Below are 12,987 nucleotides of genomic sequence, written 5' to 3'. Positions count from 1 at the left end.
TACTGTGGCATTAGTTACTGTGGCATTAGTTACAATGGCAACTGTTACTATGGCAACGGTTGCTATGGGAACTGTTACTATGTCAATAGTTAGTTACTATGGTACCAGTAGTTTTCTACTAGCAATTAGTAGTTTTTTTTTAAATAAAAATTAGTCAAAACTGTTACTAATTCAATTGATAAACGAATACGCACTCTTTCATTAGCAGAAAACTACTATAATTCAGATTTAGAGATTATTAATTGTACATCATGGTGAAATTTTTTTCATTAAAACGCCATATACAATTTTATAAAAGAAATATATCGCGCTATCTTTTAAATAATAAATAAGTAAAGAAAATTCTCTTAGTGGAATGAGGTGTATGTTGGGAATAATTGCTTTTGGAAGGATATGTCGTGAGCCACAGGAGTGTCGTGATGTTGTCCGGAAGCGACGATAAATGTATGTCTCTGTGTTTCTGTTGCAAACCCAAAAGGTATATGTATATATATATATATATATATATGATGCGCACACGTATTATGGAGAACACCTGCTTGATGTTTATTATGTGTGTGTGTGTGTGTTACCCCACCTAGTTACGAAACAAACGTATCACGCCTCGACACGACGTGATGCGCCCTGTGATATCCCAACGTACATACGTTCGCGTATACCTGTTACGTGCAAACCGTCTGGTATAAATATGTATGGGACATGAATGCCTGAGCGTGTACAAGGACGAACCAAGCTTCTAGGAGAAACGCGACTTGAATCGAGAACTCGTACACCGAGAGTATCGTTTCCACTTTCCATTGCGTAAAATATCAGTCAATTCATTATATTATACACTGAAAAAAAGGGTTTGGTATTGACAACCTAAACATTTGGTTGGTATTTAAGCAACCAAAATTTTTTTTTGTTAAATCAACAAAATTTTGGTTGTCCTAATAAAACTTTAGTTAGGACAAGAAAAATCCTTTTTTTTTCTAATTTTGGTTGTGTCAAACCAAATTGAGATAATTAAAATTTTGTTGATTCAACAAAAAAATTTTGGTTTAAATACCAACCAAACGTTTGGTTGTCAATATACCAAACCCTTTTTTCAGTGTATGAGTTTACTCATGGAAAATTGAATTTTATTATTTATTATTGTGTCAATTTTTTTAAGAGAAGTTATAATTTAAAAAAAAAATTTTTTAAAATGTCCTTTTCTGATAAAAAACAATCTACAAGTAGAATGATTCTTCAATAGTCAGACGGATATAGTGGAAAATCCTCAAAGACAAAATTACATGGAAAAAAAATTGCTTACAGATGCTAACTGATGTTTGCTATCGGATCTATTAAAATTAGTAACCACAGCTAAATTTTTTACAACAACAACGAAAAAGTTTGTCTGTGATAAACAATATTAGTTTTAATTTTTAAAAATTTACTGTCACAGTAAACATTTTTGACCCCACAGCAAATTTGTTTGCTGTCCATATATTAGCTAACGTAATTTGCTGTCACAGCAAATAGTTCGCTGCCACAGCAAAATTTTTCTATTCGTTTAACTAATTAAGAATAACTTTGCAATTAATATATTTTCAAGTAGAAAACATTTTTTTTTTTTGTTAGACAAAAATAAATTTAAAAGTAGAATAATTCTCCAATAGTCAGACAAATAATTTTATAAGTTAATATTTTAAGTAGAAAAATCCCCAAAAAAAGACAAAATTAATGAAGAAAAACTTTAGGATTATTTTTTAAGTTATTTTTAACTAGAAAAAAATATTTTTTTAGACGAAGGAAATTATAAGTAGAATGATTCCACATTAGTCAGACAGATGGTTTATATTTTAAGTAGAAAAGTTCATTAATAGTCAGACACAAGTTTGCTTTTGTCAAAAATAAAGTTTGATTTTAGTTTAGAAATTTTTAATTTTAAATAAAAAATCGTTTTGTGCGAAAAAAAATAAATTTTATAAGTAGAATGATTTGACAAATAAATTTATAAGTAGAAAAATCCACAAATAGTCAGACAAAAATACTTCTAGTTAAGAAAAACTTTACAATTAATATTATTAAATTTTTTTTTTTACAGTAGAAAAATCTTTTATGGTAAAATACAAAATTCGAAAGTAGAATGATTAGAGAATAGTCAGACAGATAACATTATAAGTAGAATAGTCTGACAATAGTCAGACAAAATTAACGCATCTTTAGTGAAATAAGTGTAAAATAAGTTTATATTAATTTACATTATAAAAAGTAGAAAAAACTTTTTCTTCGTACATAACATTTAGAAAGTAGAAAAATATCTCAAAAGTCAGACAAATGATTTAAGTAGAAAAGTAAATTAATAGTCAGACAATACTTTTTAATTAAGAAAAAAATGTTGGGAAGTTTAAAAAATTATTTTGAAATAGAAAAAAAAATTTCCTTTGAAGATATATATTAATTTCTAAGTAGAGTGATAACTCAATAGTCAGACCGATAGTTCGTCTTTTAAGTAGAAAATTCTCTTAATAGTCAGACAAATTTTTATAATTAAGAGAAAATATTTTTAAGTTTAAAAATTTATTTTTAAATAGAAAATAATTCATTTTTAGGTAGAAAATAATACATTTTTAGGTAGAAAAATTTTTTTTCCCTGAAAATATATTACTTTTTAAGTAGATTAATAACTCAATAGTCAGACTTATATTTGTCAGTAGTAAAGGCCGAGAATAGGCAGTCAAAATTTTCTAATTAAATATAAAAGTTAGTAATATATTTTCAAAAATAATTTTACTTTTATTTTTAAAAATCATTTTACAAAGTTTTACATAGGAAAATAGTTTTGTCTACCTAATTATTAATGACATTTTCTACTTATACAAATATTTGTCCAACTATTGAGAAATCTATTCTACTTGCAAAATTTGTTTTTTTTAAATACGATTTTTTCTATTAAAAAATTCCATGTGAAAAAATTACCAGAAAAATTCCAAAAGCTATTTCTGGAAAAATTACTTATTAAAAATTCCGAGAAAAACTTTCGGAATGTTTCCGAAAATCCTTTCCACATGGGATATAAATAAAAAAATTTTTTTACTTATGTTTATACATGAATTTAATTTCTAAAATAATGTTTTTTAAATTAAAAAAAAAAATCTCAATTTATTTTTCTATTTTGAATATATTGACTTAAAAAAATAAAATACCTGTAAATTTCTCTTTTAACGAAAATTACTTGCGTAACTTATTTTACGAAGAAAAATTTCCAGAATACAAAATTCGATCATTGATCTTTTGAAGAGGTAAATCGAAAAGCGCGCTCTCTAACTTTGGCTACAAAAAACGAAAAAAAAAAAAAAAAAAAAGTGGCATCACGTATTCCCGTTGCAACGACGGGTCGAGTTAGGAGAATATGGGGCTATTTATTTCCGTATTTTTATTCCGTCCGCGAAGACGATATTAAATTGCTTCTTCGTATAGCTTTTTGCAAGAAAACGTTGCTTCGTCTTCTCTCTCTCTCTCTCTTTTTTCGCAATAGTTTTTCTTATTTCATCCCCTACAGTATATATATATATAGTAAGTTCCTTCTAGAGACGGTACGTGAGGTGTGGGAAGATTTTACCCCATCGTGTTTATGTTAGTCATACACTTGAACGTCAATTTATATGTGTGTGTATGTGTATCGGAAGTGGGGGAGGGAGGGTTGCGGTACGCCAACCTCGTTCACTGGATTAGGTGGCTGTAGAAAACGTTGTTAGAGGTCTATTGATGGGAAGGTGTCGACTATAGTTAAACGTGAGCTTTCTTTCTATTTATTTTATAAACAGGTTTTTCTGAAAAACGTTTTTTTTTTTGTCAGAAATTACAAAATTATTCAATTGACATGAAATTTCTCTCAAATTGCTCCCCTAAGAATAATACATTTCTAATTGTAAAATTTGCAAAAAAAAAAAAAAAAAAAACTATAATCAAATTAAAAATGACCTCCCTTTTATATTTATATAATCATCTTCAAAAAAAACCCTACCAATTGAACCTAAATTGCAAGAGAATAAGAACAATCAATTTTTTTCCATTTTTTTGAATAGAATGTTTTCCTGGAAAATGAAAAAATCCCTTACAAAGTCAAATAAAATTAATCAACATGTTTCTATTATTTTTTTACCTTAAAACAACACGTCATAACCTTCAACAAAACCTACCAATTGAACCTAAATTGCAGTAGACAAAGAATATTCAATTTTATTCCATTTTTTGAAATAGAATGTTTTCCTGGAAAATGAAAAAATTCGAAAAAAATTCAAATAAAATTAATCAGCATGTCTCTATTATTTTTTACCTTAAAACAACACGTAATAACCTTCAACAAAACCTACCAATTGAACCTAAATTGCAGTAGACTAAGAATAATCAATTTTATTCCATTTTTTGAAATAGAATGTTTTCCTGGAAAATGAAAAAATTCATACAAATTCAAATAAAATTAATCAGCATGTCTCTATTATTTTTTTAAGTTAAACCAACACGTAATAACCTTCAACAAAACCTACCAATTGAACCTAAATTGCAGTAGACAAAGAATATTCAATTTTATTCCATTTTTTGAAATAGAATGTTTTCCTGGAAAATGAAAAAATTCGAAAAAAATTCAAATAAAATTAATCAGCATGTCTCTATTATTTTTTTACCTTAAAACAACACGTAATAACCTTCAACAAAACCTACCAATTGAACCTAAATTGCAGTAGACTAAGAATAATCAATTTTATTCCATTTTTTTGAATAGAATGTTTTCCTGGAAAATGAAAAAATTCATACAAATTCAAATAAAATTAATCAGCATGTCTCTATTATTTTTTTAAGTTAAACCAACACGTAATAACCTTCAACAAAACCTACCGATTGTACCTAAATTGCAGTAGACTAAGAATAATCAATTTTATTCCATTTTTTTGAATAGAATGTTTTCCTGGAAAATGAAAAAATTCATACAAATTCAAATAAAATTAATCAGCATGTCTCTATTATTTTTTTAAGTTAAACCAACACGTAATAACCTTCAACAAAACCTACCAATTGAACCTAAATTGCAGTAGACAAAGAATATTCAATTTTATTCCATTTTTTGAAATAGAATGTTTTCCTGGAAAATGAAAAAATTCGAAAAAAATTCAAATAAAATTAATCAGCATGTCTCTATTATTTTTTTACCTTAAAACAACACGTAATAACCTTCAACAAAACCTACCAATTGAACCTAAATTGCAGTAGACTAAGAATAATCAATTTTATTCCATTTTTTTGAATAGAATGTTTTCCTGGAAAATGAAAAAATTCATACAAATTCAAATAAAATTAATCAGCATGTCTCTATTATTTTTTTAAGTTAAACCAACACGTAATAACCTTCAACAAAACCTACCGATTGTACCTAAATTGCAGTAGACTAAGAATAATCAATTTTATTCCATTTTTTTGAATAGAATGTTTTCCTGGAAAATGAAAAAATTCATACAAATTCAAATAAAATTAATCAGCATGTCTCTATTATTTTTTTAAGTTAAACCAACACGTAATAACCTTCAACAAAACCTACCAATTGAACCTAAATTGCAGTAGACTAAGAATAATCAATTTTATTCCATTTTTTGAAATAGAATGTTTTCCTGGAAAATGAAAAAATTCGAAAAAAATTCAAATAAAATTAACCAGCATGTCTCTATTATTTTTTACCTTAAAACAACACGTAATAACCTTCAACAAAACCTACCAATTGAACCTAAATTGCAGTAGACTAAGAATAATCAATTTTATTCCATTTTTTGAAATAGAATGTTTTCCTGGAAAATGAAAAAATTCATACAAATTCAAATAAAATTAATCAGCATGTCTCTATTATTTTTTTAAGTTAAACCAACACGTAATAACCTTCAACAAAACCTACCAATTGAACCTAAATTGCAGTAGACAAAGAATATTCAATTTTATTCCATTTTTTGAAATAGAATGTTTTCCTGGAAAATGAAAAAATTCGAAAAAAATTCAAATAAAATTAATCAGCATGTCTCTATTATTTTTTTACCTTAAAACAACACGTAATAACCTTCAACAAAACCTACCAATTGAACCTAAATTGCAGTAGACTAAGAATAATCAATTTTATTCCATTTTTTTGAATAGAATGTTTTCCTGGAAAATGAAAAAATTCATACAAATTCAAATAAAATTAATCAGCATGTCTCTATTATTTTTTTAAGTTAAACCAACACGTAATAACCTTCAACAAAACCTACCGATTGTACCTAAATTGCAGTAGACTAAGAATAATCAATTTTATTCCATTTTTTTGAATAGAATGTTTTCCTGGAAAATGAAAAAATTCATACAAATTCAAATAAAATTAATCAGCATGTCTCTATTATTTTTTTAAGTTAAACCAACACGTAATAACCTTCAACAAAACCTACCAATTGAACCTAAATTGCAGTAGACTAAGAATAATCAATTTTATTCCATTTTTTGAAATAGAATGTTTTCCTGGAAAATGAAAAAATTCGAAAAAAATTCAAATAAAATTAACCAGCATGTCTCTATTATTTTTTACCTTAAAACAACACGTAATAACCTTCAACAAAACCTACCAATTGAACCTAAATTGCAGTAGACTAAGAATAATCAATTTTATTCCATTTTTTGAAATAGAATGTTTTCCTGGAAAATGAAAAAATTCGAAAAAAATTCAAATAAAATTAATCAGCATGTCTCTATTATTTTTTACCTTAAAACAACACGTAATAACCTTCAACAAAACCTACCAATTCAACCTAAATTGCAGTAGACAAAGAATATTCAATTTTATTCCATTTTTTGAAATAGAATGTTTTCCTGGAAAATGAAAAAATTCGAAAAAAATTCAAATAAAATTAATCAGCATGTCTCTATTATTTTTTTACCTTAAAACAACACGTAATAACCTTCAACAAAACCTACCAATTGAACCTAAATTGCAGTAGACTAAGAATAATCAATTTTATTCCATTTTTTTGAATAGAATGTTTTCCTGGAAAATGAAAAAATTCATACAAATTCAAATAAAATTAATCAGCATGTCTCTATTATTTTTTTAAGTTAAACCAACACGTAATAACCTTCAACAAAACCTACCAATTGAACCTAAATTGCAGTAGACTAAGAATAATCAATTTTATTCCATTTTTTGAAATAGAATGTTTTCCTGGAAAATGAAAAAATTCGAAAAAAATTCAAATAAAATTAACCAGCATGTCTCTATTATTTTTTACCTTAAAACAACACGTAATAACCTTCAACAAAACCTACCAATTGAACCTAAATTGCAGTAGACTAAGAATAATCAATTTTATTCCATTTTTTGAAATAGAATGTTTTCCTGGAAAATGAAAAAATTCGAAAAAAATTCAAATAAAATTAATCAGCATGTCTCTATTATTTTTTACCTTAAAACAACACGTAATAACCTTCAACAAAACCTACCAATTGAACCTAAATTGCAGTAGACTAAGAATAATCAATTTTATTCCATTTTTTGAAATAGAATGTTTTCCTGGAAAATGAAAAAATTCATACAAATTCAAATAAAATTAATCAGCATGTCTCTATTATTTTTTTAAGTTAAACCAACACGTAATAACCTTCAACAAAACCTACCAATTGAACCTAAATTGCAGTAGACAAAGAATATTCAATTTTATTCCATTTTTTGAAATAGAATGTTTTCCTGGAAAATGAAAAAATTCGAAAAAAATTCAAATAAAATTAATCAGCATGTCTCTATTATTTTTTTACCTTAAAACAACACGTAATAACCTTCAACAAAACCTACCAATTGAACCTAAATTGCAGTAGACTAAGAATAATCAATTTTATTCCATTTTTTTGAATAGAATGTTTTCCTGGAAAATGAAAAAATTCATACAAATTCAAATAAAATTAATCAGCATGTCTCTATTATTTTTTTAAGTTAAACCAACACGTAATAACCTTCAACAAAACCTACCGATTGTACCTAAATTGCAGTAGACTAAGAATAATCAATTTTATTCCATTTTTTTGAATAGAATGTTTTCCTGGAAAATGAAAAAATTCATACAAATTCAAATAAAATTAATCAGCATGTCTCTATTATTTTTTTAAGTTAAACCAACACGTAATAACCTTCAACAAAACCTACCAATTGAACCTAAATTGCAGTAGACTAAGAATAATCAATTTTATTCCATTTTTTGAAATAGAATGTTTTCCTGGAAAATGAAAAAATTCGAAAAAAATTCAAATAAAATTAATCAGCATGTCTCTATTATTTTTTACCTTAAAACAACACGTAATAACCTTCAACAAAACCTACCAATTGAACCTAAATTGCAGTAGACTAAGAATAATCAATTTTATTCCATTTTTTGAAATAGAATGTTTTCCTGGAAAATGAAAAAATTCATACAAATTCAAATAAAATTAATCAGCATGTCTCTATTATTTTTTTAAGTTAAACCAACACGTAATAACCTTCAACAAAACCTACCAATTGAACCTAAATTGCAGTAGACAAAGAATATTCAATTTTATTCCATTTTTTGAAATAGAATGTTTTCCTGGAAAATGAAAAAATTCGAAAAAAATTCAAATAAAATTAATCAGCATGTCTCTATTATTTTTTTACCTTAAAACAACACGTAATAACCTTCAACAAAACCTACCAATTGAACCTAAATTGCAGTAGACTAAGAATAATCAATTTTATTCCATTTTTTGAAATAGAATGTTTTCCTGGAAAATGAAAAAATTCGAAAAAAATTCAAATAAAATTAATCAGCATGTCTCTATTATTTTTTTACCTTAAAACAACACGTAATAACCTTCAACAAAACCTACCAATTGAACCTAAATTGCAGTAGACTAAGAATAATCAATTTTATTCCATTTTTTTGAATAGAATGTTTTCCTGGAAAATGAAAAAATTCATACAAATTCAAATAAAATTAATCAGCATGTCTCTATTATTTTTTTAAGTTAAACCAACACGTAATAACCTTCAACAAAACCTACCAATTGAACCTAAATTGCAGTAGACTAAGAATAATCAATTTTATTCCATTTTTTGAAATAGAATGTTTTCCTGGAAAATGAAAAAATTCGAAAAAAATTCAAATAAAATTAACCAGCATGTCTCTATTATTTTTTACCTTAAAACAACACGTAATAACCTTCAACAAAACCTACCAATTGAACCTAAATTGCAGTAGACTAAGAATAATCAATTTTATTCCATTTTTTGAAATAGAATGTTTTCCTGGAAAATGAAAAAATTCGAAAAAAATTCAAATAAAATTAATCAGCATGTCTCTATTATTTTTTACCTTAAAACAACACGTAATAACCTTCAACAAAACCTACCAATTGAACCTAAATTGCAGTAGACTAAGAATAATCAATTTTATTCCATTTTTTGAAATAGAATGTTTTCCTGGAAAATGAAAAAATTCATACAAATTCAAATAAAATTAATCAGCATGTCTCTATTATTTTTTTAAGTTAAACCAACACGTAATAACCTTCAACAAAACCTACCAATTGAACCTAAATTGCAGTAGACAAAGAATATTCAATTTTATTCCATTTTTTGAAATAGAATGTTTTCCTGGAAAATGAAAAAATTCGAAAAAAATTCAAATAAAATTAATCAGCATGTCTCTATTATTTTTTTACCTTAAAACAACACGTAATAACCTTCAACAAAACCTACCAATTGAACCTAAATTGCAGTAGACTAAGAATAATCAATTTTATTCCATTTTTTTGAATAGAATGTTTTCCTGGAAAATGAAAAAATTCATACAAATTCAAATAAAATTAATCAGCATGTCTCTATTATTTTTTTAAGTTAAACCAACACGTAATAACCTTCAACAAAACCTACCGATTGTACCTAAATTGCAGTAGACTAAGAATAATCAATTTTATTCCATTTTTTTGAATAGAATGTTTTCCTGGAAAATGAAAAAATTCATACAAATTCAAATAAAATTAATCAGCATGTCTCTATTATTTTTTTAAGTTAAACCAACACGTAATAACCTTCAACAAAACCTACCAATTGAACCTAAATTGCAGTAGACTAAGAATAATCAATTTTATTCCATTTTTTGAAATAGAATGTTTTCCTGGAAAATGAAAAAATTCGAAAAAAATTCAAATAAAATTAATCTGCATGTCTCTATTATTTTTTACCTTAAAACAGCACGTAATAACCTTCAACAAAACCTACCAATTGAACCTAAATTGCAGTAGACTAAGAATAATCAATTTTATTCCATTTTTTGAAATAGAATGTTTTCCTGGAAAATGAAAAAATTCGAAAAAAATTCAAATAAAATTAATCAGCATGTCTCTATTATTTTTTACCTTAAAACAACACGTAATAACCTTCAACAAAACCTACCAATTGAACCTAAATTGCAGTAGACTAAGAATAATCAATTTTATTCCATTTTTTTGAATAGAATGTTTTCCTGGAAAATGAAAAAATTCGAAAAAAATTCAATTAAATTAATCAGCATGTCTCTATATTTTTTTCACCTTAAAACAACGTAATAACCTTCAACAAAACCTACCAATTGAACCTAAATTGTAGTAGACAAAGAATATTCAATTTTATTCCATTTTTTGAAATAGAATGTTTTCCTGGAAAATGAAAAATCCCTTTCAAAGTCAAATAAATTTAACGGAGTGGCTATTTCGCCCGTCGCGGGCGAACTAATTCATTTCTGTTATTTCGCCCGTCGCGGGCGAAATAGATACGACTGTGTGAACTGGCTATTTCGCCCGTCGAAATGAATGTGTTTTAGAAGACGGGCAAAATAAGAAAAATAGATTATTTCGCCCGTTCAAGATAAAATCGAGTATCTGGAAGACGGGCGAGTATATTATTTCGTCCGTTAAGTATAGACAGCTGTTTTTTAGATAATGAGAAAAAATAATTTTACTTTTTTTAAATATAACAAATAAGATGAATAGAAAAAAGACGTCTGAGTATAGGTCTAATATTATTTATTTATATCTTTTGGAGTATTTGGTTTAATAAAATAGAAGAAATTTAAATAAAAAAAAAGTTCTTAAAAATTCTTTAAATTCTTAAAATTAATACTTAATTATTTTCTATTTTTTTTCAAAAAATTTTATTAATTAAAGTTTTGAGAATATTTGTAACATAAAATTTGTTTGTAATTATTAACTTGAAGATTTTTCAAATATTTATTTTACGCGTTTTTGAGACGTGACTTTAAAGAATAATAATTATTTTATCTAAGAAATTGTATTGGAAAAAAAATTAATATATTTATAAAGGTATTAATTACTCTTATTAAATAATTTAAAAAATTTAATATTTTATAGTAATGGTAAACAAATATAATTAAAATTATAAAAAAATTAATCTAATATTAAAATTATAAATTATAATTATTAAATTTAACTAATTAAAATTACGATTTTGAAGTCGAAAACAATTAAAATTGATCGTCATCGATTTAAAAATATTAATATTTTTTCAAATAATTAATAATATTTCTTAATATTTTTTATAAATTTTTCTTTTAAAAATTGTTGACGAAAAAATTGCAAAAAATTTTTTCTTAAAAATTGAAAAAATCATTTTAAAAAATTTTTTTCATGAAAAATGAAAAAAAAAATTTTTTTAATTTTGTTTATTAAACTTTGGTAATAAAAATTGTGGATTTTAATTTTGTAATTTAAATAAGAATTCAAAAATCGACTATTTCTGAAATTTTTGTATATTTGCATCTCTAAATTCAACGAGTAAATAAAATTGAAGACTATCAAAATAAAGAATGTCATATGAACTACTTTCGATACCAAATAGATTTTCAAACAACGCACCGTCGTTTTCAATATTTAAAGAATATACTATACGGAGTATAATCTCACATTGATATATAAAACCATGATTCTGCTGAGAAAGAAATCATAAAAACCCTTTTTTTTATCGAAACACAAAAAATAAATGAGACCATCAAATTTGTTTATCAAATATATGATATTTAACATAAATTGCAAAATAAAAGTTAAAATAATTTTAGTTTGTAAATTGAAATATACAACAGCTGTTTATACCTAGCGGGCTAAATATTGTATTTTGATTATTTCGCCCGTTTTTGTTTAAACATTTCACGGACGAAATAATATACTCGCCCGTCTTCCAGATACTCGATTTTATCTTGAACGGGCGAAATAATCTATTTTTCTTATTTTGCCCGTCTTCTAAAACACATTCATTTCGACGGGCGAAATAGCCAGTTCACACAGTCGTATCTATTTCGCCCGCGACGGGCGAAATAACAGAAATGAATTAGTTCGCCCGAGCGGGCGAAATAGAAACAGCCTAAATTTAAACAGCATGTCTCTATTTTATTTAAAAAAAATTTATAAATATATTTTTTTTAAATTATTTAAAATTTTTGATTCCTTGAAATGTCTTTGAATTTTATTTTTATACCTAAAAAACCTGAAAAAATTTTTTGAATTTTTTTTTTTTTTATTTGGTCCTTGAATTTTCTATTTTGTGTAAAAATTTGTTTCCAACTGCAAAATTTGGTAAAATAAAAAATACATTCGACTAATTTCCCCACTATATAAATGAGTAATAAATAACAAGGCTTATTTTTAAAAAATTTAAAATTATATGAATTTTTTTTTCAATTTAGCTAAAAAAGTTGTTTTTAAATAAAATAAAAAACATTTTATAAATATTTTATGTCGAATTAAATAATTTTGTTCTTTTTTCTACTAATTCGTTTGATAAAGAATTCCCCTTCCACATATATATATAAAAGCATCTGCACGTACTCATATTGAACTGACCTTGATTTCGAAGGTGGAATCAAGATGAGCTTAAGTTTCTTGAAATTAAATGAAATTTTTATACCTTCGCCGGTAACTTCCAACGAGGCTTGAAAAACTTTTCTCGTT

General features: G+C 25.4%; 1 protein-coding gene across 10 annotated transcripts in view; it reads left to right on the top strand.

Moving 5' to 3' along the window:
• LOC127280107 (cell adhesion molecule Dscam2) overlaps positions 1–12,987 on the top strand; it is a 159,613-nt gene that overhangs the window by 132,925 nt on the left and 13,701 nt on the right. The window lies entirely within an intron of this gene.

Source organism: Leptopilina boulardi, unplaced genomic scaffold (genome assembly GCF_019393585.1).
Source record: "Leptopilina boulardi isolate dan_hultmark-lab unplaced genomic scaffold, ZJU_Lbou_2.1 LbouV2_229, whole genome shotgun sequence".
Taxonomy (NCBI): Eukaryota; Metazoa; Arthropoda; class Insecta; order Hymenoptera; family Figitidae; genus Leptopilina; species Leptopilina boulardi.
The sequence above is the reverse complement of the archived record's forward strand: the minus strand, read 5'-3'. Positions and strand labels throughout refer to the sequence as shown.